General features: G+C 43.7%; 1 long non-coding RNA gene across 1 annotated transcript; it reads right to left on the reverse strand.

Moving 5' to 3' along the window:
- Nucleotides 1-63: 63 nt before the first annotated feature.
- On the reverse strand, nt 64-16,888 carry LOC129643778 (uncharacterized). Its single transcript, XR_008710497.1, has 4 exons — nt 16,821-16,888; nt 8,385-8,546; nt 7,030-7,215; nt 64-154 (listed from the first exon to the last, which is right to left on the reverse strand). It is a non-coding gene; the product is annotated as an uncharacterized LOC129643778 (long non-coding RNA).
- Between the last annotated feature and the right edge of the window lie 8,582 nt (nt 16,889-25,470).

Below are 25,470 nucleotides of genomic sequence, written 5' to 3' on the forward strand. Positions count from 1 at the left end.
GAAGTGACTTAGCAGCAGCAGCAGAAGGAAATGGCAACCCACTCCAGTGTTCTTGCCTGGAAAATCCCATGGACAGAGGAGCCTGGTAGGTTATAGTCCATGCGGTCGCAGTGTCGGACACGACTTAGGGACTTCACTTTAACATATTTAGGAACTAGAGAGTGGAAACAGAGGAGGAGCGCAGATCAATAAATAATAGGCCTCGAGATGAGAAGAGAAACCCTCCTCCAGCCCTATTTAGTGAATTTATCTAGTATTTAAGAAAGTGAACCTATCTTCAGCCAGCCCAGAAAGGGTAATTGATTCCCAGGCTTTCAGAGTTTGCAACCAGCAAATTTTAATTTTAATCTTTTTAAAGATGAACATAGAATTACTAGTTTTTTTATTTTGCCAAGTAAAGATAATTAGCACACATACACTAAAAGTCAACTATTATTTTTATCAACATTGCTCCATAAAAATACATCTTAACACCGTAAGTATAGGAGAGATATGCTCTCAAATAAAGGAGATATCTTTAAAATGAATAAAAGCATATATTTATTACTCTTATTACTTCTCAAGAAAGATAAACACTTTCAGGACAGGCTGATTTTTAGAGCCACCGCTGTAGATAACAGGGACCCCAGGAACTTATGCCTGCTGGGGCCTACGGTCAAGAAAATAGAAGGAGGGAAAATACCAAAAAATGTTCCTGGAAGGAGATATAGAAAATATTCAGTTGGGAAGACACTTACTGAGCATCAGCCAGGTTCACTATGCTTCGGGACTTTGAAGGACCCACCCTGCCCTCCGGGTACTCTTAAGAACTCAGTGTACAAAGTTACAGTACAAGGCAAGCCATTTTGAGTGCTGTAAGAAACAAGCCTTTGACTGTGTGGATCACAACAAACTTTGGAAAATTCTTCAAGAGATGGGAATACCAGACAACCTTACCTGCCTCCTGAGAAATCTGTACGCAGGTCAAGAAGCAACGGTTAGAACTGGACATGAAACAACAGACTGGTTCCAAATAGGGAAAGGAGTATGTCAAGGTTATATATTGTCACCCTGCTTATTTAACTTATATGCAGAGTATAACATGCAAAATGCCGGGCTGAATGAAGCACAAGCTGGAATCAAGATTGCCAGGAGAAATATCAATAACCACAGATATGCAGATAACACCACCCTTATGGCAGAAAGTGAAGAAAAACTAAAGAGTCTCTTGATGAAAGTTAAAGAGGAGAGTGAAAAAGTTGGCTTAAAACTCAACATTCAAAAAACTAAGATCATGGCATCCGGTCGCATCACTTCATGGCAAATAGAAGGGAAACAATGGAAACAGTGACAGACTTTATTTTGGGGGCTCCAAAATCACTGCAGATGGTAACTACAGCCATGAAATTAAAAGACACTTGGAAGAAAAGCTATGCCCAACATAGACAGCATATTAAAAAGCAGAGACATTACTTTGCCAACAAAGGTCCATCTAGTCAAAGCTATGGTTTTTCCAGTAGTCATGTATGGATGTGAGAATTGGACTATAAAGAAAGCTGAGCACTGAAGAATTGATGCTTTTGAACTGTGGTGTTGGAGAAGACCCTCGAGAGTCCCTTGGACTGCAAGAAGATCCAACCAGTCAGTCCTAAAGGAAATCAATCTTGAATATTCATTGGAAGGACTGAGCTGAAGCTGAAACTCCAATACTTTGACCACCTGATGGAAGAGCTGACTCATTTGAAAAGACCCTGATGCTGGGAAAGATTGAAGGCAAGAGAAGGGGATGACAGAGGATGAGATAGTTGGATGGCATCACTGACTCGATGGACATGAGTTTGAGCAAGCCCTGGGAGGTGGTGATGGACAGGGAAGCCTGGTGTGCTGCAGTCCATGGGGTCTCAAAGAGTCAAACATGACTGAGGGACTGAACTGAACTGAAGAAACGAGACCATCATTTCAGGATCACACCTGAGAGAAAATGGGGAACACTTCAGGGAGGATGTGCCATCTTATTAGGGCCCTGGATTTCAGTACACAGCAGAGAGAATTCCTGGCTGAGGGAACAGTGGGATCAAAGCAGTACAAAGCTATATTAGAGACAAGCTGCTGACCCCAGGTGGCTCTGGCATGGGCAGTGGCTTTCAAATTTTTTTGATCATCACTCACAGTAAGAAATAGACTTCAGTTATGACCTATTGACTGTGTGGGTATGTGTGTGTGTGTGTGTGCTTCCTGTGATATTAATTGCCTTTAGTATGTGCAATGCAACTTGGTATTTCTATCTTATTCTACTCTTTTTTATTATTCTGGTCAATAAATTGATTTCATGACACTAATACATAGCAACCCATAGTTTGAAAGCACAGGTATACAGTGTGTTAGAGGTAGAAAAGGCTGGAACCAGATCCAGGAGGGCATTAATGCCAAGCTGGGGGTGGGGGGGCGGGGGTCTGCTCTTCTGGTAAGAGTCTTTGGAGGTTCTTAAGCAGAGGAGTGGCATAATTGCAACTGTGCTTTAGAACTCTGGAGACCTGCTTTCAGGTCTGAATATCACATTTTTAGAGGAAACCTATTAAATAGGAGCCTGTCTGGAGCAAGGTAAGCAGGCTAGTGAGATCAGAAACCCTGTCTGACAGAGAACAGTTTGAAGTGTTGGGCAGAGAAGAAATTGACAGAAGTGGGGGTGGGGAGCTGGGTTATGGAGGTGGGAGGTGGGGAAGATTGCTAACTGACCCTTTTGAGATATCCCTGCAGCAGTTGTGGACTTACTCTGTGTAACTATAGAAAGTAAACCTGGGCCCTGTGGATAGATGTTGTAGGGAAGCAATTCCAACTCATAATAAGGACTGTTTGAGCATGGTCCAAGCTGACATGCTATCCTTTACAGGGCTGTTGACAGTAATTATAAAAACAAAACAATTGTATACTGATTATTGAACACTTAAAAAAAATCAGGAACTACAAAAAAGTAAAGCATAAATTACTTACATTTCAGGTGGAAAAAAAAGCATTTGTTGTTTTGGCTTATTTTCATTGGGTCTTTTACTTTGCAAATTTACATTTTTTGTATAATAGAACTATGTAGAAAATACAGTATTGTATCCTGCTTTTTATTTTTTTCCTCCATGCTATGTCTTTTTATTTGTTGTTTTTTAAATTTTACTGTAGTATAGTTGATTTACAGTGTTATGTTAATTTCTTCTGTACAGCAAAGTGATTCAGTTTTACATGTGTGTGTATATATATATATATATTCTTTTTCATATTTTTTTCCATTAAGGTTTATCACAAGATATTGAATACCACTTCCTGTGCTATACAGTAAGACCTTGCTGTTTATCCATCCTGTAGTCTGCTAACCTCAAACTCCCAGTCCATCCCTTCTCTACCCTCCCTCCCCCTTGGCAATCACAAGTCTCTTCTCTATGTCTGTGAGTTTATTTCTGTTTCATAGATAGGTTCATTTGTGTCATTTTAGATTCCCCATATAAGTGATATCATATGTATTTGATATCTGTATTTCCTCTTTCTGACTTACTTTGCTTAGTACAGTAATCTCTAGGTCCATCCATGTTGCTGCCAATGGCCATATTTCTCAATGTTCTATCTTGAACACTATATCCTGTTATTCAAATTGTTCATAAATATTTGTAATGGCTACATAATTATGGATAATATAGTTGATGCTATTATTTTTGGACACTTAGATGGGCTTTCTTATTTTTCACTGTTAACAAGAACATTGCATTGAATATCCTTATAAGGAAACCTTTGCCCACATTTCAAAGTTATTTCCATAGGATAAAAGCCTGTAAGTGAAATTACTAATTGAAATGCTCTGAAAGCTCTTAAGTCTGTGAATACCCACTGCCAAATTTCTTTCCAGAAAGGTCAGGCCAGTTTTCATTCTCAAAAACAGAAGTGTTCAAGGGTGCCCATCACATATACCTACCAGCATTTATTTTATCCTTTTCAAAAGCTCTGCCAGTTTGATAATGGAAGTGGCTCTAATTTTAATTTGTATGGGATTACTGGTGGGGTGGAATATCTTTATATATTTATCAACACTTTATAGTTATTCTGGGAATGCAATTTCACTGCCTCTGTTTGGATTTGTGATTGGCAAATAGCACTAAGTGAATTGTTGCAGGCGTATGAGGAAAAAAACACAGAGGGATTTAAAAAATAAATGATGTGGTCACAACGAGTTATAGCCAAATTATATTGTGGTGTACCATACAAACAGAGGTTAGTGGGAGAACTGGGTCGTCACGAGGTATGTGGTTAAATAGGTCTGTGCTATTGCAGTCAGTAAACTATTTATGTTGTGAGGGGCAATTTGGTTTCAGCAAAATACCATTCCTTATATTAAATCAACATTGTAAATTTTAATTTCCCCATTTTGTAGTTTTGTTTGTATTTAATTTATAAATTTGTTTTAGTTTTATAGATGCATAAAATCCACAAAAATTAATCTTTGCCTTAGTTTCAAGTTTACATATATACACATAGATATATATGTGTATGCAACATCATAAAAAATAATTTAAGCCAATTCTAGAGGTCCATGAGACTCTTTTTCCCCTACAAGGAAACTGAACATTACTTACGTTTGAGAAACATTGGCATTAGAGGTTTCTTAAAATTTCATGTGTAATTATGTAAACATAGGCATTGGGATTTTTTAACAAAAGAAAAAGGTAAAAGTGGAATCAGCTTATATATTTTATATTTAGAATTTTTCTATACAGAATATTGTTATGATTTCCTTGCCTTTGAAAAAAGCACCAAAAGCAATACTATGTTTAGAGTTCAGAGAGTATGTTTTCACTTAAAATGTACTATTCATCAAAGTTAACCTTGTACAGGTCATTAAGATCTAGACCGAAGAATGTTTGGATTGATTAAACTTGTCTTTTTAAGTAAGACAAAACAACTGAGCATATAGCAATTAAAATGGAAGTTCTGTGAAGTAGTCTTAAGAGAAATTAAATCCATGAGAAAAAAAAAGTCCCACACATGATGTAGGAGCCTTGGAGCATGGAAATCAGTGAGGGTGAGTTGCACTGATGGCCAGGAGCTAGAAGGGGAGCACCACCCAAGGGATGTTTCAGGAGGATGATGGCCTGATACCCAACCCGACTCATCCAGCTCTCCCCAGGCAGGGAGGATGGAAAGCATGATCCAGACATTGCTATCAGCATTACATCGAGAGTAAGCAACATCTATCCTGAAACGAAAAAAGTCTGAGACCTGGGAACAAGAGGAAGAGGCTAAGAGGTAGATAGCTGTACCACTTTTCTTTGCTCACAATCACAACATAAATTGGTCTCTTTTCCTTTTTCAAAAAGGAACCTGGTGTACAGGCCAAACCACCCAAGACAGCTGAAGAGAAGTGAAATTGATTGTCTGTAAGGAACTCAAGCTGGTCCAGGTGCCATTTTCAGGTTCCCTCTGCCTGGAGCCCTCTTCCTCTCAAGTTAACTACATGGCTCACTCCCTCACCTTCCTTGGGACTTTGTTCAAATGCCACTGTGTTAGGGCAACAAAAGCAAAGCAGATGGGGGTGGAGTACTCTCCTCCATCCAGGACTCAGAGGCTCAGGTTCTTCCCATCTGGTGACCTGCGCAGTTGAACACATGCCTCTAAGTTCTCTGAGGAAGGCGGATAGAAGAGGCTTACCAACTCTGAACTGCCTTGGCCTGAAAATATGTATCCCTTCTGCTCGTAGTCCACTGGCCAACACCAGCCACCTGGCTCTGCTTTGCTGCAGTGGAAGCCAGGAAGTATAGGGGAGCACTCAGAATATCTGGGGTGGGGCACATTTGACTCTCACACAGGCCACCTTCTTTCCCCCAGGACTCCCTCACCACCCTTTCAGACTTTATTTTCTTTCATAGTACTTATCATCCTCCAAAATGCCATTTATTCTACTTACTTATCGGTTAAGTTTCTGTCTTCCCCACTAGTACATAAACACCATGAAAGGAGAGGCTCTGTTTCATGTATTTTTTCAACCTAAGCATCTAGAACAGTACTTGGCAAATCGTAAGAGCTCCATAATTGCTTATTAAATAAGTAAATGAATTCTGCAATAACAGTTTGTATTTGTGTGTGGAGGGGGTATCGCATACACTGACCTGAGGATGCTTCCTAAGAAATAAATAACCCCCCTTAGGCATACACAAGCATGTACTGAGTGCTTGAGCCTACTATGTGCTAGGCACCATGCTTGGTGCCAGAAACAAAGATATCAGAAATACTCCCTGATCTTCCCTAGGCAGAAGAAACAATTAAAACGTAATATTTATTAAGACCCATAATAAAAAATAAATTATGAGAGCTCAAAAAGCCAAATTCTTCTGACCTTTAGTGAGAATAAAATTTTATATCCAAGTATTACTAGAATGGCAATGAGAAAAAGAATAAGAGGGGGAGGTGGGTAGGGAACTCAGGAACCATAAATTGTTCCCCAAAGTCATAAAGGAAGTAAGATATGTAATTCTCTATCATTTTGTCTTCTTGACAACAGTTGCCTTTCCCTTTTCATTCACCCATTCATTCTAGGGCCTTCCCACATCCTCTTTCTCTTCAGCCTTAGAGTACAGAGCAGCCCACGTGCACTTAGTTGAGAAAAACCTGGAAGATCTCACTATTTTAAAATATCTCTTTCTGATAAACCCACAATTTCAGAAATACCATCATTTGAAAACGAAAAGTATTTTGTCTTCCAGCCCCACCCATGCCACTCCTCCTATACTCCTGCAAGCAAATAAGCACACACTTGTCAGACTCCTGATGGAAGAAGTGGCATCACAGGAGCTCTGCTGGAATTCAATAGCAAAAGAGAGTGAAGAGGGAAGTCTGGGGCTGGGATCTGTTCTATTAAGATGGTCATAGGAAGGCGTTGAAGACATGAACTGGGCATCAGACAAGGGAAAGAGCAAGAAAAGAGTAGACGCAAGAACAAACAGGCATCAAATGCAAATTTCACCTATTTCACCATTTTGCTTGGGATAGCCTTGCTTACACTAAAAGGACACATACCTCTTTGACACAAAAAAGGAAAAGTTGGGCTCTGCTGAAAATGAAAGAAAATTCAAAATAATAGTAATGTTCCACTGTGTCAGGCCCCAGACTCTATGTATCTCATTTCTCCTCATGGGGGTCCTCAGTTCCCAAGTCTATATCCCGGTCCAAGTTGTCGTCTCAAACCATCAAACCACCTTCTGACTGTCAAGGGAGAGAAAAGGAAAGGAAAATGTATGTAAGTTATCTATTGTTGTATAACTACTCCAAAAATTAGAGGCATAAGACAGCAACATGTATCATCTCATAATTTCAGGAATCCAGGCATGGCTTAGCCAGGCCTTTTGGCTCAGGGTCTCTCACAAGTTTGCCACCAAGGTGTTGGCTCAGTCTGTGAATCTCAAGGCTCAAATTGGGAGGATCAGCTTCCAATCTCCCTCACATGGTTATTGGCAGGATTCGCTTCCCTGCAGGTCGTTGGACTGAAGGCCTTAGTTCCCTGTCATGTGGGCTTCTCCACCCACAATATGGCAGCTTGTTTTAGTTGAGTAAACATGCAAGAAGACACATCAAGAATGTGAGCAAGATGGAAGTCACAGTCTTTTGTAAGCTGATCTTAGAAGTGACTTCCCATCATTTTTTGCTACATTCTATTTCTTAGAAACACTGCTCCAGCTCACACCCAAGGGGAGGGAATTACTCAAGAATGTGACATCCAGGAAGTAGGATCAATGGGAACTGTTTTAGAAACTGCCAGCAAAGAAGGTTATGCCCATTTCCTTCAAAGACTCTTTCTTAGACTTGCCTATACCGGCCCCACCCACATCTAGCTGCAAGGGAGCCTGGGAAATATAGTCTTTATTCTGGATGACTATCAGCCAAGCCAAAACTTAGGGACTCAGTCCTGAAGAGGAATTATAGGATTCTGGAGAGTAGAAGACTCGGTGGTTCTGTGTGCCAGTCCCAGGCATGAAGGAGGAAGAGGAGCAATATGGTTGGGTAGAGTCGTAGAATCTGAGTTCAGATCCTGCCTCTGTATGCCCATGCTGAATGAATTATTTAGCCTCACTGAATCTCACTGATATTCTCAGACTAAATGAATGTGAGCATCTTACACTTGGTAGGTTCTTAATAATGTCCACTAGATCTGTTTCAGAGGTAGCTTAATACCCCAGAAACTTTTAGACCAGGCTCTGACACCCAACCAGCTTGCTGTGTGACTCCATGCCAGTCACCTAACCTCTTTGCACACCAGTTTTCTATTGGTAGAAGGGAGTACAAATATCAACCTTACATATATTATCAGGTTGTTATAAAGATAACATGTGAATGTTTCGATTTTTTTTTTAATTCAAAATGCCATGCAAACTTACTGTGGCATTAGTGGCCACCAGGTGGCAGTGGGAGGAACGGGCTTGGGTTATGGCCCACGGCCACCAGATGGTGCTGGCATTCAGTGGATAGTACCCTGGCTTTGCTGGGAGACTGCAAGAGAACCGAAGGGCTCTTGAAGATGGCCAGTGCAACCCCTCATCCTACAGATGAGAGAAATAAGACAAGGGGAGGGTGTGGGGAGGATGTCACACAGCAGTTGGGGCTGGAGCCCTGTTTTCCCAACTCTAGTGTTATCAGGGCTAACGATGGCTCTTATCCATACACAGAATGAGGTTCTCACTTTCTCTCTGGAGACCAAGTTGTTCACTGTCTTGTTCATGGATTTACCAAATTTTAAAAGCCTGGAAAATGTCCACATATGGCATCTGTCTCACTGGCTGTGTAGTACAGTGATTAAGAACATGATTTTGGCTTCAGATGGACCTCAATGTATATCTGTATAGCAGGCTCCTTACTGCAAAGTTAAGATAATTCTACCTGATAGGGTCGGTGTGAAGTTAAATGAGATGAAGCATGTGAAAATAAGAGGTATCACTAATTTCTACACACTTATCTAAGCAGTTTATGTGTATTTAATTTATCTAATTCTCACCATAGCTTAATGTGGTATCTACTATTATTAAGTTCCTTTTATAGAGGAAGAAACTGAAGCATAGAGAAGTTGTAACTTGCCCATACTCATAGCTGTAGGTAGAGGATTTAAATCTGTCTCCGGAGCCCATGCTCTTAACCATATTTATTACTAATTGTTTGGCAGAGAGTAAATGCCCAATGAGTGACAGATATGGATACACAGGGGCCAACCTGAAGATTCCAGCTGGAGGGACAAGGGTTTGGAATGAATGGTATAACCACAATGCACCTACACTTTCAGAGTGGAGAGAACAGCACGTAGTTGGAAGAAGAATGTTAAGTATCCAAGCTAATAAAACAAAGATAACTAACAATACTTTTTTAAAAGATTACTGAAACACAGCACTTGGACTTTAGACTTTAGAGACAAAGAGAATAGGATTTGACTTTTGATCCTGCCTCCTGCTTGGACCTTGGGCAAGTTTAACATCTTGTTTCCTCATCCAAAACTTGAAGCTAATACTCTACCTTACAGAATTTTAACACTGTGAGTGTTAAAAACCATTGTGGTTGAAATGCACATTTTAAAAATGTACACATTAGAGCAAACATTTGATTATTATAGTTCAGTTCAGTTCAGTCTCTCAGTCGTGTCGGACTCTTTGTGACCCCATGAATTGCAGCACGCCAGGCCTCCCTGTCCATCACCAACTCCCGGAGTTTACTCAGACTCACGTCCATCGAGTCGGTGATGCCATCCAGCCATCTCATCCTCTGTCATCCCCTTCTCCTCCTGCCCCCAATCCCTCCCAGCATCAGAGTCTTTTCCAATGAGTCAACTCTTCACATGAGGTGGCCAAAGTACTGGAGTTTCAGCTTTAGCATCATTCCTTCCAAAGAACACCCAGGACTGATCTCCTTCAGAATGGACTGGTTGGATCTCCTTGCAGTCCAAGGGACTCACAAGAGTCTTCTCCAACACCACAGTTCAAAAGCATCAATTCTTCAGCACTCAACTTTCTTCACAGTCCAACTCTCACGCCCATACATGACCACTGGAAAAACCATAGCCTTGACTAGATGGACCTTTGTTGGCAAAGTAATGTCTCTGCTTTTCAATATGCTATCTAGGTTGGTCATAACTTTCCTTCCAAGGAGTAAGCGTCTTTTAATTTCATGGCTGCAATCACCATCTGCAGTGATTTTGGAGCCCAAAAAAATAAAGTCTGACACTGTTTCCACTGTTTCCCCATCTATTTCCCATTAAGTGATGGGACCAGATGGTATGATCTTTGTTTTCTGAATGTTGGTTGAGCTTTAAGCCAACTTTTTCACTCTCCTCTTTCACTTTCATCAAGAGGCTTTTTAGTTCCTCTTCACTTTCTGCCATAAGGGTGGTGTCATCTGCATATCTGAGGTGATTGATATTTCTTCCGGCAATCTTGATTTCAGCCCGTGCTTCTTCCAGCCCAGCGTTTCTCATGATGTACTCTGCATATACGTTAAATAAGCAGGGTGACAATATACAGCCTTGACGTACTCCTTTTCCTATTTGGAACCAGTCTGTTGTTCCATGTCCAGTTCTAACTGTTGCTTCCTGACCTGCATATAGGTTTCTCAAGAGGCAGGTCAGGTGGTCTGGTATTCCCATCTCTTTCAGAATTTTCCACAGTTTATTGTGATCCACACAGTTATTATTCCACAAAAACATATTTATCTGGTTGAAAGCAATTCAAGATGTTAAGATATTGTTCCTCCCTTCAAGAAACTTATATAAGAAAAGTGATGGGTGTACATACCACTTGGTAGGGGGTGTCTTAAGAGAGCTGAAACACGCAGTGGGAATTAGAAGAGGGCAAGGTATTTTTCTAGCAGTGATAACTGGAGACATTTTCATGGCCATGATATTTAAGATTAGCCTTGAAGGATGCAAAGAAGGTAAGGAGAATATTCCATAAGCTTTACTGGCAAAGGTAAAGGGGCCAGAAAGAGACTATTTGTTTGGAGGCAGTCCACAGTAGAAATGTGAGTCAGGCTATAGAGTGTGGCAACAGAAAAGGAAGGAAATTTCTGGTTAGACTTGGCACATTAAACATATGTATTTGACTCTGTTCCTAAAATGACAGTAAATAATAAAGTTTAAAACCACAAGGACTCCAGGAACAAGAGAAGAGACAATAGCTGATGGAAGATACTAAAAAATTTTGGAAAGACGAAAAGTAGTTGGGTGAGTATTAACTGATGAAGTAAAGACAAGAAAGCTGCCTGCAAGGCAGACGGGGTGGAAAAGCCTTCGAGAAGGAAGCTAATTTGATATGAAAACCAAAACCAAAAAAGAAAGAAAGAAAAACAAACAGAAAAACCCACCAAACCCAGGAAAATTTAGAAAATAGAGGTACCAGGTAACTCTGAAGCTAGTGGGATGGAGCTGGGCTGAAAACACAAGGAAGAGTTAAAAGTCTGATTCTTCTCTCCATTCCTTGTAGCCAGCTGGCTTTTCCATCCCACCCAGAAAAATTCAGGCCTTTGGAGTGGCCAAACAAGAGAGACTGTGGGCTTGGGGAAGATACCAGGAAAAGCAGACAAAGCCGTAAGGCACCATTCTGAAATCAGGGGGATTAAGTAAAAATCTCCATCCTTAATATTACCTTAATTAAAAGCCTCCTCCACCTCTGACCTCATTAGGCTACCAGAATTCAGAAAGCCTGGCTTACCCTCTAGAGGAAAGAGTTTGGGCAAGTATCTGCTGGATAAACTGAGATGTGGTCCACTCCTCCACTGCAGGCCTGGGCTCTGCCCAGCATGGGGGGCCTGGGGAAAAGGGGGCGTCCCTGCCCCACCCAGGGAACCCCCTTGTCCTAACTGCCCTCGGTCCCGCAGGTGTGAGGAGCCAGTCTCAGGCCAGCAGCCGCGCTGGTCGCCTCTCCCGCCCGCTTTCCACTCTGGACCCGCCCAGGGCACTCAACCAGCCCAGTGCACAGGCAAAGAGATTTCAGTGGGCTCAGGAGAAACAACCAATTCAGGAAAAAGAAATTTTAACAGCATTATTCATATCCTCAGAGGGAAGTGAAACCATTGCACCCATGAAACAAGATTGGGTCTATAGAAAAAAGAACCTTCAGAGATAAGAAAGAGCTTTTAGGAATAAAGAGGGTTAATTTTTTTTTAATTGTATAAGTTTGGAAAAAAAAAATTTAGAAGGTCTCTCCAAAATAAAGCAACAAGAGATTTAAAAAAAAATTAAGGGAAGAAAGACTAGAACACTAGAGAATTATTCTACAAAGCTCAATACAAGAATAGGAATTCAAGAAAGAGGACACTGAGAAAATTCTGGAGATTAATTGCCAAAGAAATCATTTAAAAATTTTTAGAATGGTATAAAAGATTATACTGACATCATTGTAATATTTCAGACATCAGAAATAGAAAGGCAGATCCTTAAAACTCCTAGAGAGAAAAACTGGGCCACACAGAAAGGATTGGGGTTCATTATGCATCAGACTTCTCAAAAAAATGCTGAATGGGCAGGAGGAATCTTACTGGGGTGATGAAAATTTTCTAGAACTGACTTATGGTCATGAGCCAAAGATGATTGACTTCAGGTTGAGACATTGACCATGCCCTAAATTGGGTCTCTATTATGCCAAGTCATCAAGTAGATGCATTTAAAAATCATGTAACTTAATAAAAACAAGTAAATGTTCTGGCAAAATCATGTGTTAACCTGACAAAAGCTTCATGTCTCTGAAAAATAAATAAATAAAACTCGTTTGTGGTGATGACTGTTCAACTTGGTAATTTTGTGAAAAATCACTAAATTGTACACTTGAAATGGGTGAATTTCATAAATCCAATAATATCTCTCAATAATGTCATAAAATTTTTCATAAAATAAAAAACTGAAATTAATATATAAAGCATCTCAAATACAAAAATGTATAAGCATATTACAGAACAGCTAATAAAAAATCCATGTATAAATATTAAGCATATCATTCAAATAAAATTACTATAGAAAGTAAAACAAAAACAAATAAAAGCATGGCTGCATGGAAGCTCAAAGACCACTGAGCTGTTTCTTCCTAATTCTGAAAGAAAATTATTTTATATCTAGACCTCTCTAGGCAGTCAAACTGTTAATAAACATGAACAAAATTACTCGCAGACATGCCAAGTTTCAAAAAATGTGTCTCTGATGTACCCATTCTTATAAAGCTACTAACGGATAGAATGAGGAATAAACCAAGAAAGAAGACACGGGATCCAAGAAAGGAAGAGAATCTAATACATGAGAAAGACTAAAGAATTTTCCAGAAAGATGATCAAGGAAGCTCTGGGATGACAGTTGTGCGGCAACCCAGGGGAGCCACTGATCCAGCCTGGGGCAGGAAAACCTCAGGCTCCAGGAGTGAAGTTTTCAAGAAGATAGTAGAACATATGTATAGATAATCCAATTTATTTGAGTATTAGAAAGAGTTCTAGCCTATAAGAGAGTTTGGAGAAGGATTGGTGATAAGTGCATAGAAAACTAATCGCAGGGGAGAAAAGAAGCAATTATTAACTTTAGTGGGAAAACGCTATTAAAAAAAAAGAAATGTAATCGTACATAGTTTATTATGTCAGTCAGCTGTGAGCAGTATTTACATAGTCATAGTCATGTAAATGCTGAATGTTGATTTAACTAAAAATCGTGCTTCAATAATATTGAAAGAATGTGTGTGTGGAGGGGGGTGGGTAGGGAAAGAGCCTGTAAGAAAGATGCATCATTGAATTTCCCCAGAGGTAGACCGTGGGACTAGGACAGGTAGTTTATTTGGATCTGGAAGTGCAAGGGACACTCAGAGAGAAGCAGGAAAGCAACATAGGGAGGGAGAAACAACCAATAAAGAATGAGTAATTGGAATTTATTCCCTCTGGGAAAACTCTGGAAAATGGGAGAAAACAGAATCAGAATTATTCCACCTGAAAGGGAGGAAGCTGAGATATTTAGACACCAATTCCTGAAAGTCGCTGGTTGAGGACCCCTGCCGGTGGGGAAGGTGCTGCTGCTGCTGCTGCTAAGTCACTTCAGTCGTGTCCAACTCTGTGCGACCCCATAGACGGCAGCCCACTAGGATCCCCTGTCCCTGGGATTCTCCAGGCAAGAACACTGGAGTGGGTTGCCATTTCCTTCTCCAATGCATGACAGTGAAAAGTGAAGTCGCTCAGTCGTGTCCGACCCTCAACGACCCCATGGACCGCAGCCTTCCAGGCTCCTCCGTCCATGGGATTTTCCAGGCAGGAGTACTGGAGTGGGGTGCCATTGCCTTCTCCGAGGGGAAGGTGGCATATGCATTTTCTGGAACGTCAGCCTGCTGCATTTGAGGGCAGAGTCCCAGAGCCTTCAGCTACAGAGATGCAACCCTGGCAGTTAGAAAGGAGGAAGGATGCTGCATGGTAGTCTCTAAGGGGCACAGGTGGGACACTGACAGCATCTGAGATAGAAGTCAATAGATAATATCTAAAATAGAAAAAAATCTAAAATTACAACATAAGCATTTACTTCCACTAGAAAATTGAGATAAATGCTTGAAGAAAAAGCAAAGAATGTTGAAAGTCATTACCTCTTGAGAAGCAGAAATGAGAGTTGAGGAGCAATAAACCAGAGAGTGATTGGTTTTTCATTATATTAATACTTGAAAAGTGAAAGTCGCTCAGTAGTGTTTGACTCTTTGTGACCCCGTGGACTATACAGCCCATGGAATTTCCAGGTCAGAATACTGGGCTGGGTAGCCTTTCTTCCCAACCCCAGGATTGAACCCAGGTCTCCCACATTGCAGGTGGAGACTTTACCAGCTAAGCTACAAGGGAAGCCCAAGAATATTGGAGTGGGTAGCCTATCCCTTCTCCAGGGGATCTTCCTGACCCAGGAATCAAACTTGGGTTTCCTGCATTGCAGGCGGATTCTTTACCAACTGAGCTATCAGGGAAGCCCTATATTAATACTTAGTAGGACTATTTCACTTTTGAACACTATTAGTTTAATGAAAATTATATTTACAAAAACATGAACAGGCAGTACAAAGGAAGATGGGGTCATGAGACAGTCAAGTGAGGGAATTCAGGGGGCAGGATCACGACACATGTGAGGGGGAGACAGGAGACAGAGAGCAGATAAGACTTGGCAAAAGCAGTGTGAAGGGAAGTGTGAGGCGGAGGATCGTATTTCAGGAGCAGCAGTCACCAGTGTTCAGGCTGCTGTGCTGTCATCATGGAGGGTGAGATACAAACAAAAGCTCTTGCAGTTAGCCTGCGCTATGAAATAGCAGAAAAGTCACTGCCTGAGAAGTCTGGGGACCTAACTTCTGGTCCTCTTTTCACCTCCAACCCTGGGCAAGTGACTGACCTCCCTGGACCTAAATTCTCACATCCGTGCAATTGGCCTGACAGTCAGTCAGCTGTAGGCACCGGTACAGTTATACATGCTTGAGAAACAGACATGCTTCTACACTGCTTGAGAAAAAGCCATTTCCCTGAGTCCTTCAAATTGGCCCCCTCCCCAGCCCCTTCCTGCCTGGTCCCTCCTCTGGAGCCCCTCCCCTCCCCAGACCTTCCTCCACTAACTAAGGGAGGATGCTTCCAGCCCTTGCCCAGCGGTATGGCCTGCATCCATTCCAATTGGTGGGCCCTTTGGATATTGGTTGTTAAATATTTTGACTATCACCCTTGCTAATAATACCTTCCCTGCCTACCTGACAGTGACCTGGTGAGGATCAAATGAAATAACAGATGTGAAAGGCCTTTGCAAATGCTCCAAGTGCTGTCATATATTGGGTAAAATATTGTTTTAACATCAAAATGCAAAAGTAATGCTGCCGAGAGACGCGGTCACAGAGGGCATGGACACAGAGCGGTGATGAATTGCAGGGTTGGAGCCGGAGTGAGGGGGAGGGGGAGGAGAGAGCGGCAGGGCGGAGAAGGGAGAGAAGAAAGGAGAGGCTGAAAACCAGGCAGATTGTGCAGCCTCCCTCCCTAAGTCATCAGGATGCTGTATATTAGATGCAGGAGATTTGGGTCCCCTCTGCCCTGCCCCAAGCCCAGAAGCCAAATCCAGCTCAGATTACATGCTGTGTTTTTACCCTACCACCAGATTCTCTGTGTGTGTGTGTGTGTGTGTGTGTTGAGGGGTAGGAAGAGGCAGGTGACATAAATCCTTATGCATATGTTCTTGCTCATGCAGCTTGATGTAGTCTGTCACTAGGAAAAGCCCTAGGATGGCAGGAACCCCAGATATTTTGGGGTTTGTGCCACCTCTAGATGTCTGGGATTCCCAGATCCAAGCCCTGCACTTGAGGTCTTCCTGTAAGATCAATCCCAGTGATCTTCTACTCTCTCTGGGACCTCTACAGTCTACAAACATGTTCAAACACCTTCCTTTGTTCAATACTCACAACTACTCTGTAAACTAGGTAATGTTACTCCTGTTTTACAGCTGAGGAAACTGAGGCTCAGAGAAGTTAAGTGACTTGTCAGAAATATGCAGAGAGCAAATGGCAAAGCCAGGACTTTGACCCAAGTTTCCTCCTTTCCTAAACAGAGTTGCTGGAGGTCTTGTTTGAAAGGACAACCTTCTTTTAAAATTCAGGTCCTCTGACTCCAAGTCCAGTGCCCACGACAGTGACCCTCCTGGAATAACTACTGCTTCACCGAGAAGAGGAATTCTCCAGAAGGATCCATGGGTATCTTTGTGCCTAACAATTTCAATATTACCTCCACCTCTCTCCCATCCCCCTGCCTTCTGTGCTCATATGATCATGTGCTCCTCTCTTTCATAACCTTCAGGATAAAATTTAAAGCCCTACCATGGCACAGCAGCCCCGTCAAAGCTCCGTCTGAGTATCTAGCTCAAAGGCTTCAAACTCCAAGGCCTGTAGAAGCCAGGGAGGTTTGCTAAATAAATGGGAGAAGCTGGCAGGTGCTGGGAGTAGGAGGCAGTGGGAGGGAGCACGGGCCCACCTGAAGGAGGAAGCGGATCCTCGGCTCTCAGCACAGGTGGCCACACAGGAACGCAAGGCTAGGGTGATGCAGAGTTATCTTCCAGCGTTTCGAGAAAAGCCAGAAGTCCAGAATTTTATGAGAAATTACTCAATTTTTAAATGTTGGGACAATTAAAAATAGATTTATATTATACAACTTACAAGTACATACTACACTTGTCTTCAGGTTGAATTTGGAGGGCAGACTGCCATTTTGTGATCCCTATTCTGAAAAATCTGGTCCACACATTATTTCCCAAGTGAGTGAAGTGAGTAAAAGTCGCTCAGTTGTGTCCGACCCTTTGTGACCCCATGGACTATAGAGTCCATGGAATTCTCCAGGCCAGAATACTGGAGTGCGTAGCATTTCCCTTCTCCAGGGGATCTTCCCAACCCAGGGATCAAACCCAGGTCTCCTACATTGCAGACAGATTCTTTATCAGCTGAGCCACAAGGGAAGCCCAAGAGTACTGGAATGGATAGCCTATCCCTTCTCCAGGGGATGTTCCCAACCCAGGAATCAAACTGGGGTCTCCTGCATTGCAGGCAGATTCTTTACCAACTGAGCTGTCAGGGAAGCCCTTATTTCCCAAAGATACCATATATTGTTCAAGGCACAGGATCTTTGCCCAAGCCAGTCCCTCCACTTAAAATGCCATTTCCTCCCTCCCCTAATCTCATCCCTTGGACAAATTCCTTCTTGTGCTTCAAGACCCATGTCAACTGTCACCTTCTTTCTGGGACTGTTCACAACCCCCTCTGCCCCAACCCCAACTCCAGGCAGAACTAACAGCTCATTCGTCTGGTTCCCAACACACTTCAGGCTAATGTCTAACGGTGTGTCTTGTGCCCTCAGCACGTGGGGGCTTCATCAGCACGTGGGGGGAGTGCATGTGCTCATCCGGAGGTCTCACTCTGGGACACACCTGGTTGAAATCTTGGCTCCACTCTAGGTCAAGTATTTAACTTTTCAAAGTCTCCATTTTCTCATTTGTAAAATGGAAATAAAAATATTGCCTACCTCACAGGATTATATAATGGTGAGGAGGAAATGTGTGCAAAGTGCCTTCTCTAGTCTTTGCAAGGTAGTAAGTACTTGCTTGTATTTTAGCCATAAAAAATTACTTTTTTTCCTTAACACTTTCTGAGCAGCTGTGGCATCACATGCCAGGTTTGGGGTGGGGGTCAAACCTGAGAAGACCTTCATCTCCATGCTCCTGTGAGAGGAATGGTTTATCTAACAGCAAGTTTAAGAGAAAGACCAGAGCATGCCAAGCCCACCCCCTTCCTCTCCCGCCCTCTCTCTCAGAGAAGGTCTGCCTGCAGGACACCACCTCCAGAGGAAGGGTCTATGATGTGGCCTGCAGCAACAACCAAGCTCTGCAGGGTGGGGGCCAACATCAAGAAGCTCGCTGTGGACACCCATCAAGCCTCATCTTCCACCCCAAGCTTATCAAAGAAAAGCTGATGTTTCTATCTGCATGACTCCAGTTGAGAGGAGGAGTGTTGTCGACTAGTTTCTTCAACCAAATCCATTCTCTGGGAATACAGAGATAGAGGAGGCACGGGCTCAGCTCCCATGTAGCTCATGGTGTAGTTTCTTTCTGGTCATCGGAGGGGAAGGAATTCTCTGAGATCACGTGGTATGGGGCAAAGAACCTAGGTTTTGGAGTCACACAGATCTGTCTGAATCCTAGTTCTGTCGCTTATTAGCAGGGCAAGATTCAAACAAGTTATTCTGGCTCTGGGTTTTGTCCTCTGTAATTTGGGGTCATTGCAAGGGTCAGGGCCTATTACAGGGGAGGGCGGTTTTGCACATTCACATGAGTGCTCAAATTAAAATATTGACACTGTGCCCAACCAGTGTTGCCTCCTGAAGCCTTCTCTTTCTCAGCAAATGGCAATCTATTTTTCCATGGCTCAGGTCATTGTGTGCTCCCACCCCATATCTGATCCATCTGCAAATTTTGTTGGCTTCATAAACCATATCTGGCATCTGACCACTTCTCACCTCCTCTGCTGACTCCCTTGTCAGAACTGCCATCACCCCCATCTTGGTCACTGTGGTACCTTCCTCAACACTCCCCTGCTTCCATTCTTCCCTTCTGAACTGTATTTTCAAGCCAGATGGAGCTCATTAAAAAGTAAGTCAAGTCATGTCCCTCCCCTGCTCAAAATCCTTCAAAGGCTTCCCCTGTCACTCAGAGTGAAAGCCAAAGTCCTTCCAGTGTCTGGCCCCCAGCTGCCTTTCTGATCCATCTCTTACCCCTTTCTCCCCTGTGTTCCCTGCTCCAGCCACCTCTGTGCTCCAGCCACACTGGTCCCCTGGCTGCTCCTCAGAGATGCCAGGTAGGCTTCTGTCTCAAGCCTTTGCACTGTCCATTCCCTCTGCCTAGGGATGCATTACCCCCAGAGAGCTGCACAGCTTGCTTACTCATTTCCTTTGAGTCTTTGTTCAAGCGTCATTTTCTTTGCTGAGGCTTTCTTATGTTTTTAATTGTAACACCCCTTTCCCTTTACCACCTGCCTCCCTTATTTTATTTGTCTCCAACATTCAATTGGCATTCTTTCTAGGGCTGCCATGAAAGTTGTGTGGGTTGGACGCCTGGCCAAAGAAGTAAGATCAGACCCAGACTCTGCTCGCCAAGCTCTCTGTGACTAGCCACTGGCTGGCCTCAGCCCAGAGGAGTGGCCTTCTCCTAATTTCTGTGGAGATGCTCAGGTGCTTCCTGGTGAGGTAAAGAATCTGCCTGCAAGGCAGGAGACCTGGGTTCGATCCCTGGATTGGGACGATCCCACTCCAATATTCTTGCCTGGGGAATTCTATGGACAGAGGAACCTGGCAGGCTACAGTCCATGGGGTCACAAAGAGTCGGATGTGACTGAGCAAGTAATGCACACACACATGCTCAGGTGGTGTAGTGGTAAAGAATCTGCCTGCCAATTCAGGAGAAGCAAGAGACTAGGGTCTGATCCCTGGGTCGGGAAGATCCCCTGGAGTAGGAAGGAAATGGCAACCCATTCCAGTACTCTTGCCTGGGCATGGACAGAGAGGCCTGATGGGCTACGGTTCACAGAGTCACAAAGAGTCGGTCGCAACTGAGCACAGAACAACATAGTAGCTCTATAAGTTAGTTGATAACCCAAATATTACATATTTCATTTCTTTTTTGTTTATCATTTGTCTCCCTCCCTCATCAGAAGGGAAGCTCCAGAAGGCGAGGATTTTTGTCTGTTTTCTTCACTGCTATATCCCTAGCTCGTGTAAAAGTGCGTGACACACAGTAGGTATTTAATAAATATTGACTCAGTGACTATGATGACTGTTCAACAAATTTCATTGTATTGAATAAAAGTTCACGCTAAAAATAAAAGACACTCAAGCCTTTATCGAACTCCCTCTTCAAACCACTTAAGGATTCCCCCTGTCTGGTGGAGTGAATATTCTGAGCATCCATTACCACCTTTGATCACTTTCTGCTGTGTCTAACAGAGTCGGGGTGTATTGCCATCCAACACTGACTTCATTTCTTCTGCATTAATCACACTCAGCCTTGCCAACTCCAGATTCCATTGTCTCATGTTTCCTGTCATTTGCTCCCAGGGAGGAACTGTCTGCAGGATGGGACAGAGAAGCTGGAACGGTGGCCAACACCCACCTAGATCCTTGGATCCAATTGCCCACTGCTCTCTATGCATCTGGAAGTCCCACAGGTGCCCCCAAAGCAGCGTGTCCAAAACTGAACACATTTGGCTCCCTACCTTCACCCTCCCATAAACCTGCTCTTCCTACCTCAACTGGTAGCCATGGCAGTTTCCAAGCCAGAAACCTGGGATGCATCCTTACTATCTCCCCTTTAGCCACCACATGCAATCAACCTTCTAAAAATCATTTCAGAAAGATACCTCCTCTTTCACTGTTCAGTTCTTCATCATCTCACTTGCTCACAACAGCCCCCCAACCCTTTCCCCACTGCCATCACCCCAGTTCATCCTGCAGCCAGAGGGGTCTTTCATAAAAGTATATCTGACTCTGGGACTCCCTCTGAAAACCCTTCAAGGGTACCTCGTGACAAGAGGGTGCTGTTTAAGCTCTCAGACCCCACATGGTCTGGCCCCTCCAACCTCACAGTCCACTGCTTTTTTTTTTAAGATTTTTTTTTTTATTTTATGTGGACCATTTTTAAAGTCTTTACTGAGTTTGTTACAGTATTTCTTCTGTTTTCTGTTTTGGTTTTTTTGGCCACGAGACGTGGAATTCTAGCTCCCCAACCAGGGATAGAACCCACAACCCCTGCATTGGAAGGCGAAGTCTTAACCACTGAACTGCTGGGGAAGTCCCTAGTCCACTCCATCTTGCTCTTATACTTTTGGCTCCTATGAAACTGAGCTACTCATTGTTCCCAGGACATGTCACATGACCTCACTGCATTTCTCTCTGCTCGCAATGCTCTCCTCCACTTTCTCTCCAGGCAAGTATCTCTTTCATCTACTGAGAAAGTCACTTGGATGTAGTAGCATCAAATCCTGCTTTCTTGCTTACTAGTTATGTAAATTTAGATCATTTTTAAAAACCCTCCTTGCCTGTTTCCTCTTCTGTAAAATGAGAATAATAAGAGAGCGTACCTCACTGGATTTTTCTAATCACTAAGGGAATTAATTGATGGAAGGCCCTAGCAGTGTGTCTGGAATGTGGTAAACACTTAATAAATGTTTGCTGGTTTTTAACTATTTAATCCTCAAATCATCTCTTCCCTCTTCAATACCACTTTGGCACCTTGTTCAAACATCTGTCATGCACTTAGTATGAGATGACTGGTCTACCTGTCTGTCCCTCAAACTGGACTTAGTGGACTGGGGGTCTCTTTAAGGGCCAGTCTTTAAATGTGGGCTCAGTAAATGCTGGTTCTATTCAAGTGACTGAAGGAAATAAAGACAAACCTTAAGTAAGAAGACGTTCAGAAGGGCTGCACCTCTAGGGAATGCTATAAACTTTTATTCTAGTTCGAGGCTCTGGGGCAGTCGGTATTTCAAGGTGCCCAGTAGCCCTTCTGCCCTCGTGATCAATGCCCCATCTCCAGCTTGCGCACCACCACTGGCCGTCCTCAGCATTGTCTTGCCCAGGGGAGCCTAGACAGGGATCCTCCCTTCCATACTGATCGTGGACGGGCAACATTCCAGAGCCTGGTGCTGACATCCCGGCTCATCATCTATTGCTAAGTAGCACTAACAGGAGAGCTCAGATGAACCTGCTTAGGAAGCTGGAAGCAGGGCTGTTGGGGGCGGGTGGGGGGGGGTCCTTCCAGGCAGCACACAGACACTCCTGCAGCTTGATGTTCCCGTAGCTCCAGGCTTGCCTGCCAGCCTCCCCAAAGACTTCCTTCAGTCATTCTCACTCCTGTGGTCCACTCCATCATTGTACATCAGTCAGGTGCCTCCTACCTCAATGGTAAAGGTTGGAGTGTTTTCAGGTTTTCACACCCACAGGCAAATGTGGGCTGCCTCTCTCCACCCCACCTCATCCCTCTCTGATTTCTTCTATGATGCAGTACACATGAACCACTGCCTTCTACAACCAAATCTGGACTTTCCATCCTCATTGCTGAATATCTATTAAGACACTGACTTCTAAACGTTTGGTGACCGTTCTTCCCATTGTAAGAGAAGCTAGCAGGGCTGTGGCCCAGCCACTCCCATCCATGCCAGCCCTCTCTCAGGAGTTGTCCTGCTCAGGGCCACTGTCACAGCCCACTGGACATGCCGAATGGGCTGCCCAGGGCACCCAAACCCATCTTTGGGACACAAAGAACCCACCACTTTGGAAGCATCTGCAAACCCTATTTGTCCCCATCTGTCTGGTATTTCTAATTAAACATCAAAAACATCCTCCCTGGCCTGGCTGTCCATATGAAGGAGAGGAGCATACCCACAACAATCCAGGGGTGGGGAGGAAGTGAGCAGCTTGAGTTTGCCAAGTACTTTATGGATAGTAATGCAATAAAGAAATCAGAAAATGCACATATGTTTGTGTGCGCGCCTGTCCGGCTTTATACAGAAGGAAGCAGATTTGGGGTAAGGAGAGATGACAGCTCAGTTAATAGCTGGGCTCATCAGAATGGCTGGGGATGGGAGCTGCCTCCCATACTCTTCCTGGAGCTCCTTCTCTGGTTAACCTCTTCCCATGTTCCCCCTTTCTGACTCCTTTTTTTTTAACTGTATGCTTTTAACATATATATATATATTTTTTTTTTTTTTTTTAATTTGGCTGCAACATGACTTAGTTGCAGCATGTGGGATGTGGGATCTAGTTCCCTGACTGGGGATCAAACCCAGGTCCCCTGCATAGGGAGCGTGGAGTCTGAGCCACTGGACCAGCAGGGAAGTCCCTTCTTTTTCTTTCTGAGAGCCCTAATTCTTTCTCCAAAACTTCACCCGCAGCCCTGACTGCTCCCTGCCCACCTTACCATCCACCTCAGCTTGCCTTGTCCCAGGAGCCACTTCTTTCCTTGGGCTTGATTCTCTCATCCACCACCACTAGCTCTACCCCCTTCTCTCTGTGCTCTCTTCCCGTCTCTCATCGATGCCTTAGTTTGCCATCTTCTTTCTGTGGTTTCCAGCGCTTCCCCACCGGCTTTAAGTTCCACTCACAGCAGAACTACCAGAGAAACATTCCCTACCCAAGAAACCTCTCCTCACAGAGGTCTCTGTGAGGAAGGTAAAGCAAATCCCCCATTGTTCAGGGCAATTAGCTGCTGTGGATGGGAGCCATTGAATGGCTGCCCACTCGTGGGAGTCTCTTGGCTACAAAAGGCCTATTCATGATAATACATTTTACAGACACCCCGGAGGCCTGTGAGAACCTCTGCCCAGACACCCTGCTCCACAGGAGAGAGAATCCCTGTCAGCTCAAAAGAAACAGTTTTCCTTCCCTCAGATGAACCATCAATTGGGAGCATCTCCTATGCAAATGAGCTTTCTGAAGCCTCTCTGCAGAAGAGACCTTCTTCTTCCATGAAGGCCAGAAGGGGTAACCTTTGGAAGAGTGTGTTCCAGCTTCCTCCTGTGCCTAATTACTGAGCTCCTTTCTTCCTAATCATCTTTATTTTAATGTAAGAATATGGTAAATGTCAGAATGTCATGAGATGAATGTATGATCTAATTTATTTTTGCAGGGGAAAAAAATGAGACCTGAAACATCTATTTAAGTCAGGTGTTCTGAAAATGATTAAATAAGAGGAATAAGAGGAGGACCTGAGTGTAAAATACAGCTCAAGAGGCCTGGTGCCACCAATTCAACCTGCTTATTACCCTGTACGATGTGAATAATTTATCACATTTTACCCTGCATTAAGCACTGTTGAGGATTAACCTGCGGTTTATTTGCAGACCACATTAACCCCTACCTGTCTCAACCCGCCGTTTTGGGTGGGAGAGAGTTATGGGAACTCTCTCTGCTGCTCTAGTGTCCATGTTAGCGAGGGCTGGACAGCAGTAACTAGCTTGATTAACTAGCCCTCTCCAGAGAATTCATCTGGGAATAGAAAGTACTCATGTCACCTGCTTCTGGGGCATTTTTCTCCTCCTTTCAAGTCCTCCCACTTGGGCTGTCTCCCCCACCCCCCACCATCAAGTCCTTTCCATTTTACTTCTTATGTATCCTTTCATTTTTAAGCCATACACACTGGTCCAGGCCCTTGCTTCTCATACTGGACTCAGAGAGTCCAGCCTCTCCCTCCTGACCTCCTTGGCTGGTCCCCACCCTCCCATTTATCCTGTAACTGACCAATGTTCCTAAAATCCAATTTTCACCCAGCTTTTCTGGGCTTGGAAGCATTCAGTGAAGAGTCCTGCTCAAGGATGCAGACCTGCCTCCTTCACCCAGCACCCAAGGGTGTGGCACCGTCATTTCTCCAACCTCATTTCCTTCTTCTTTCCAGATACCCACCCTTTCAACAAACCGACCCCTACATCTCTCTGAACAACCAGAGTCTCTCCCACCTCCATCTTTGTTTTTTGTTTGTTTGTTTTGCCACATCACGCAACTTGTGGGTTCTTAGTTCCCCTATGAGGGATCAAACCCAGGTCCCTGGCAGTGGAAGCTTGAAATCCTAATCACTGGACCGCCAAGGACTTCCCTCACACCTCCACTTTGACCTGCCTTCCTCCCCAGAAGCCGTGCACCCCCTGCATCCAGCCAGCCCCAAATCCCTACTGGCTCACAAACTCATCACTCCTGGCTCCAGACTGCTCTGAGTTTCTGTTTCCAGCCAGCCTCAAACCAGTACCCCACTGAGCACCCCTGCAGTGGGAACTGTAGGCTCTGCCTGGAGACACCCAGAAACTGCAATCAGCTTGGAAGCAAGATCTGAGGACCTGTCTCCAAGGTGTAGTGGGCATTCAGCTGATTCTTTACAGATCAATGAAAATAGCAACTTTTCTTATGGGGCTTGGATTCACACTTTACATACACACTTTA

This window comes from Bubalus kerabau, chromosome 2 (assembly GCF_029407905.1).
Source record: "Bubalus kerabau isolate K-KA32 ecotype Philippines breed swamp buffalo chromosome 2, PCC_UOA_SB_1v2, whole genome shotgun sequence".
In the NCBI taxonomy this organism is placed as follows: domain Eukaryota; kingdom Metazoa; phylum Chordata; class Mammalia; order Artiodactyla; family Bovidae; genus Bubalus; species Bubalus kerabau.